This window comes from Tachyglossus aculeatus, chromosome 19 (assembly GCF_015852505.1).
Source record: "Tachyglossus aculeatus isolate mTacAcu1 chromosome 19, mTacAcu1.pri, whole genome shotgun sequence".
NCBI lineage: Eukaryota > Metazoa > Chordata > Mammalia > Monotremata > Tachyglossidae > Tachyglossus > Tachyglossus aculeatus.
The window spans coordinates 19877871-19884663 of NC_052084.1; positions in this window are offsets into that span (position 1 = coordinate 19877871).

Genomic DNA, 6793 nt, shown 5'->3' on the forward strand with positions numbered 1-6793 from the left:
ATCTAAAGGGTCTATTCAAAAGGCTGAAATAAACTTAGAAAAGCAAGCTAGAACAAATGAATTCTGCCACTGTGCTCTTGCAATTAGTTTTTGTATTATTGATTTTGTTTGTTGCAGGTTGGGGGAATTTCAAGGAAAATGCACTAAAAAATCAAACACAGCAACTCCATGAGCTTTCACTCATTATGATTCTGAGATTTACACTCCATCTTGAATATGTGGCAGGCAGAAACCAGGATATTTTTGAGAAGCAGCATGGATTAGTGGAAAGAGCACAGGCTTGGGAGTCAGAGGTTGAAAGTTCTAATCCTGGCTCCACCACTTGTTGTCAGCTGTGTGACCTGGGGCAAGTCACTTCACTTCTCTGTGCCTCAGCTACCTCATCTGTAAAATGGGGATTAAGACTGTAAACTCAGTGTGGGACAACGTGATTACCTTGTATCTACCCCAGGGCTTGGAACAGTGTTTGGAACATCATAAGCATTTAACAAATACCATCCTTATTATATTATTATTAATAAATTGAAAACACCACTTCAGTAATCTGGACCCTAGTTCCATAGTACCAAAGCAAGGGAAATACTGCACTCATCCATTCAGTTCTGCCACAGTTTGGGCAGAACTCAAAACAGACCTGTCACTCTCACCGAGTTATTGCTGAAGGGCATCAGGAAAACATTCACAACAGGAAATATTTTTTTTTTGAGAAAGCAGTGTTGACTAGTGGAAAGATCATAGGCTCACAGGACTGGGAGTCAGAGGACCTGTGTTCTAATCTCAGCCCTGCCACCTGACTGTTGTTGACTTTGGGCAAGTCATTACCTCCTCTGTGCCTCAGTTTCCTCATCTGCAAAAAAGGGGGTAAAACACCTGTTCTCCCTTAGACTGTGACTCCCTGGTGGAATAGGCACTGTCTGACCTGATTATCTTCTGTCTTCTCTAGGGCTTAGTACAGTGCTTGGCACACAGTAAATCCTTAACAAACACCATTATAATTATTACTATATATTCACAGGGAGGATTAGTAAGAACTGCATAAGAAGGAATGTTGTCCTAAAGAAGTCTACTATACAAAATTGATGACAAGGATTAGAACAAGGTAACTCACCAATGAACCTAGCGCTGACTAAACTTGAGTTCAGGTAATTTTTGTGCCAGCCACTGTAACTAAGCACTGGGGAAGACATAAACCAATCAAGTTGAACACAGTCTATGTCCCAAATGGGGGTCACAGTCTTAATCACCATTTTAAAGATGAGGAAACTGAGACACAGAGAAGTTAAGTGACTTGTCCAAGGTCACAGAGCAGATACATGACAGAGCCAGGATTAGATTCCAGGTCTCCTTGACACTCAGGCCATGGTGTATCAGCTCTGCCCCATAGTTCTGGAACACAAGGGCCCTATAATCAATTGATGTTATTTATTGAGCACATATCATGTGCAGAGCACTGTATTAAACATTTGGGAGAGAGTAACAATCATAATAATAATTATGGTATTTGTTAAGCACTTACTATGTGCCAAGCACTGTTCTAAGCACTGATAATAATGATGGTATTTGTTAAACACTTACTATGTGCCAAGCACTCTTCTAAGCACTGGGGTAGATAAAAGGTAATCAGGTTGTCCCACGTGGGGCTCACGGTCTTAATCCCCATTTTACAGATGAGGTAACTGAAGCATGGAGGAGTTCAGTGACGTACTCAAAGACACACAGCAGACAAGTGGTGGAGCCGGGATTAGAACCCACATCCTCTGACTTTTGAGCTCGTGTTCTTGCCACTAAGCCACACTGCTTCCCTGCACAATACAACAGAGTTGATAAATCTGTACATCTGGTCTATTCCTCCTTCTGGTCACTCAAGCTATTGCTAGAATAGAGTTGTGAGGCTTGCAGTTTGTATCTTACATAAAGGCCATGTTAAATTTAATGCCCTGTGGCATATCACTTCCTGTGACCGCAGGTGAGCCAGACAGATTAGCTCCCTGAGAAGACCGAAATGTCGACACACTCCCTGGGGTCCAGGTGAGATATCTTCTAACAGCAGAAGACAATGGGACTGTAATTGGTAGATTAGGGACATTTATGCAGAAGCTCTCTATGTAAGGGTCAACAAGCATAGTATAAAGGCTGGTGGGAAATGGCTGTCACTGCTGCTGTCGCTGAAAGGACAACCGAGGCAGCCCAGGCATAGGGGACCTTGTAAGGGGATGATTGTGCTGGACTTGGCCTGTACTTGGCTGCTCACTGTCTGTCGATGGGAAGGAAGGCCTGAGGGACCTCTTAATAATGATGGTATTTGTTAAGTGCTTACTATGTGCCAAGCACTATTCTCTTAGCCGGGAGACACCCTGGACCTGAACACCAAATGGGACCAATCATCCCATGGTAAGAAATTCTCGATGCTCCTGGGTTGAGGGCTTAACTAGTATCAGAGATCTCATCGCCCCTGGGTCAAGGGTTTAACAGAGGCAAGATCCATTATGCTTGATGTTTTTCTGTATGTTAATAAATCTTTTCTTTCTGTGACACTGAATATCATCATTTGTACCATCTGTGAAAGCTGAGTCACGAACCCCCAGGTCCCTAGTTGACGATGCTGGGACGTAATAGATTGCTTACCTTAACTTGCTGTTGGCTTACCCTGTAGGCTCTGTACCCAACCCTGCTTTCCTCCCTGAGGAATATATAGCTTCAAAGATGAAAACATCTGTGATGAGGGCCAATCGGAATCTTTCTGGGTAGCCAATAAGACCAGGGGCCATCCATTCATTAGTCCGCATTGTTTACTATCAATCAACAAAAAAATATGTACTGAACGCTCACTGTGTGCAGAACACTGTACTAAGTCTGGGGGACTACAATACAATAGAGTTGACAGACAGATCTCAGCCCTCAAGAAGTTTTTGATCTGGTGGATAAATTAGGGTCAATTATTTTTGCAGTAATAATAATAATAATTTTGGTATTTGTTAAGCACTTACCATGCCCCAGGCACTGTACTAAACACTGGAGTAGATACAAGTAAATCAGGTTGAACACAATACCTGTCCCATGCAGGGCCCATGGTTTCAATCCCCATTTTACAGATGAGATAACTGAGGCCCAGGCAAGTGAAGTGACTTGTCCAAGTTCTCACTGCAGACAAGTGCCACTGATCAGCTGTGTGACTTTGGGCAAGTCACTTGACTTCTCTGTGCCTCAGTAACCTCATCTGTAAAATGGGGAATAAGACTGTGAGCCCCACGTGGGACAACCTGATTACCTTGTGTCAACCCCAGCGCTTAGAGAAGCAGCATGGCTTAGTGGAAAGAGCACGGGCTTTGGAGTCAGAGGTCATGGATTCAAATCCCGGTTCCACCAATTGTTAGCTGTGTGACTTTGGGCAAGTCACTTAACTTCTCTGTGCCTCAGTTACCTCATCTGCAAAATGGGGATTAAGACTATGAGCCCCCAGTGGGACAACTTGATCATCTTGTAACCTCTCCGGTGCTTAGAACAGTGATTTGCATATAGTAAGTGCTCAATAAAAGCCATTATTATTATTATTGTTAAGTGGCAGAGTCAGGATTAGAACTCATGACCTTCTGACTCCCAGGCCCTTGCTCTATCCACTACGCCATGCAGGCCTATTTCTCTTTTTTTGTTTTGTTTAGGGGTGGTGGCAACATATAGAGACAGTCCCTACCCAACAGTGGGCTCACAGTCTGAAAGGGGGAGACAGAGAACAAAACCAAACATACTAACAAAAAAAAATAAATAGAATAGATATGTACAAGTAAAATAAATAAACCACTAAATAAATAACCACTAAATAAATAAATAAGTAAACTACTTCTGGATTTTTACCAAGGAAACTCTTTGGATATACTACCAGAATGGTGGCAGATAGAGATGGGGCGCTCAGGGAGAGATGTGACCATAGCGTCGCTATGGGTCGAAGACGACCAGACAGCATAGGACAAGACAAGACGAGGTCATACAGCAGATGAGTGGCAGATTTAGGATTGGAACCCAGATCCTCAGATCCCAGGTCCCAGATTTGTACTCTCTACACTAGGCCAATACTGCAGCTTTGTTTTCGATTCTGGCTCTTCATATTTTGATATGCACAGAGGCTTTGATCTAAGAGAGCAAACCCTTGCCTGCAATTGGTACCACAAGCTATGTCTCTGGGTCAGTGATCACCAGGGAGGGCCAACATTTTAGTCACAGTTAACTAAAAGTCAACTATCTTACCAAAAAGTGGAACTACCTTTTGGAATCTCACTCATTACATCGACAGGGTTATATCAATCTCTCAATCTGTCATTGAATCGATTAGTCATTCGATTCATTAATCATTCATTAATAACAATTATGGGTGATTTTGTTAGACATAGGGAAACCAGGTATGGTTTGGAAACCAACCTCCCATTTATAACATTTTTGTTATTATTATTATTATTATTATTATTATTATTATTAGGGACCGTCTCGATATGTCGCCAACTTATATGTTTCTGATGGGGAATGTGCTTAGGTGAGAGTTGAAGGTATTGTTAGACAATTGTTTTATATGGGAGCTTAAGCCTGAAGGTTAAGGTTAGAACCCATTTTTCTTTCAGCTATCAAATCATCCCTACTGAGAGCTCACCTTAATAAATGCCATCATTATTATTATTATTATTAGGGACCGTCTCGATATGTCGCCAACTTATATGTTTCTGATGGGGAATGTGCTTAGGTGAGAGTCGAAGGTATTGTTAGAAAATTGTTTTATATGGGAGCTTAAGCCTGAAGGTTAAGGTTAGAACCCATTTTTCTTTCAGATATCAAATCATCCCTACTGAGAGCTCACCTTAATAAATGCCATCATTATTATTATTATTATTAGGGACTGTCTAGATATGTCGCCAACTTATATGTTTCTGATGGGGAATGTGCTTAGGTGAGAGTCGAAGGTATTGTTAGAAAATTGTTTTATATGGGGGCTTAAGCCTGAAGGTTAAGGTCAGAACCCATTTTTCTTTCAGCTATCAAATCATCCCTACTGAGAGCTCACCTCCTCCAGGAGGCCTTCCCAGACTGAGCCCCCTTTTTCCTCTCCTCCTCCCCATTGCCTCCCCCTCTGCCCTACCTCCTTCCCCCCCAGCACTTGCATATATTTGTACATATTTATGACTGTTTTACTTTATTAATGATGTGCATATAGCTATAACTCTATTTATTCTGATGGTTTCGACACAATTGATTGATTATTTATTACTCTATTTATTTATTTATTTATTTTACTTGTACATATCTATTCTATTTATTTTATTTTGTTAACATGTTTGGTTTTGTTGTCTGTCTCCCCCATCTAGACTGTGAGCCCGCCATTGGGTAGGGACTGTCTCTATATGTTGCCAACTTGGACTTCCCAAGCGCTTAGTACAGTGCTCTGCACATAGTAAGCGCTCAATAAATACGATTGATTGATTGATTGATAACATTGTTCTTGACCAGTTTTCAGGACTCCAGTTCTCAGATGTAACACAGGGGCTTCTTTTCATTCATTCATTCATTCATTCACTCAATCGTGTTTATTGAGCGCTTACTGTGTGAAGAGCACTGTACTAAGTGCTTGGGAAGTACAAGTTGGCAACATATAGAGACAGTCCCTACCCAACAACAGGCTCGCAGTCTAGAAGGGTGAGACAGGCAACAAAACAAAACATGTGGACAGGTGTCAAGTCATCAGAATAAATAGAAGTAAAGCTAGATGCACACCATTAACAAAATAAACAGAATAGTAAATATGTACAAGTAAAATAGAATAATAAATCTGTACAAGCATATATACAGGTGCTGTGGGGAGGGGAAGGAGGTAGGGTGGAGGGGATGGGGAGGGGGAGAGGAAAGAGGTGGCTCAGTCTGGGAAGGCCTCCTGGAGGAGGTGAGCTCTCAGTAGGGCTTTGAAGGGAGGAAGAGAGCTAGCTTGGCAGATGGGTGGAGGGAGGGCATTCCAGACCAGAGAGAGGACATGGGCCGGGGGTTGATGGCGGGACAGGCGAGAACGAGGCACAGAGAGGAGGTTAGTGGCAGACGAGTGGAGAGTGTGGACTGGGCTGTAGAGGGAGAGAAGGGAGGTGAGGTAGGAGGAGTCGAGGTGATGGAGAGCCTTGAAGTAGAGAGTGAGGTGTTTTTGCTTGATGTGTAGGTTGACTGGTAGCCACTGGAGATTTTTGAGGAGGGGAGTAACATGCCCAGAGTGTTCTTGAATCATATTGTCAATGAAACAGAGTTAATGTTGGCCAGGTTTTTAAACTCAAATTTTGCATGACACACAGAAGTTTGGAAAATAATTTGAAGCACCTGGTCCAAGATTTAAAATAACTTAATTCAAAGCAAATGCCAATGTCATTTAGTTCCTCCATGAAAAAGCTTGTTTCACCACAACCCACACAGCCCCACAGCATTTATGTAGGTATTCATAATTAATTTATTTATATTAATGTCTGTCTCCACCTCTAGACTGCACGCTCATTGTGGGCAGGGAATGTGTTAGTTATATTGTTTTGCTGTACTCTCCCACAGTCTTAGTATGCTGTCCTGGAAAACTGTAAGTGCTTAATAAATATGATTGATTGCTTATTTTCATAAGTAAAGGTAAATTTGATAAATGTCATTGATGATGATAAAGCTTCCCAATATCATCTCCTACTCGAAGAAAAATGCAAATGGCTGAAATTGTATCTCAGGAAAAATTCTTCCCAGAGTCTCCAGTTAGGGACTAGCAAATGCAAAAGGCAGGTTTTATTCCTTTGGG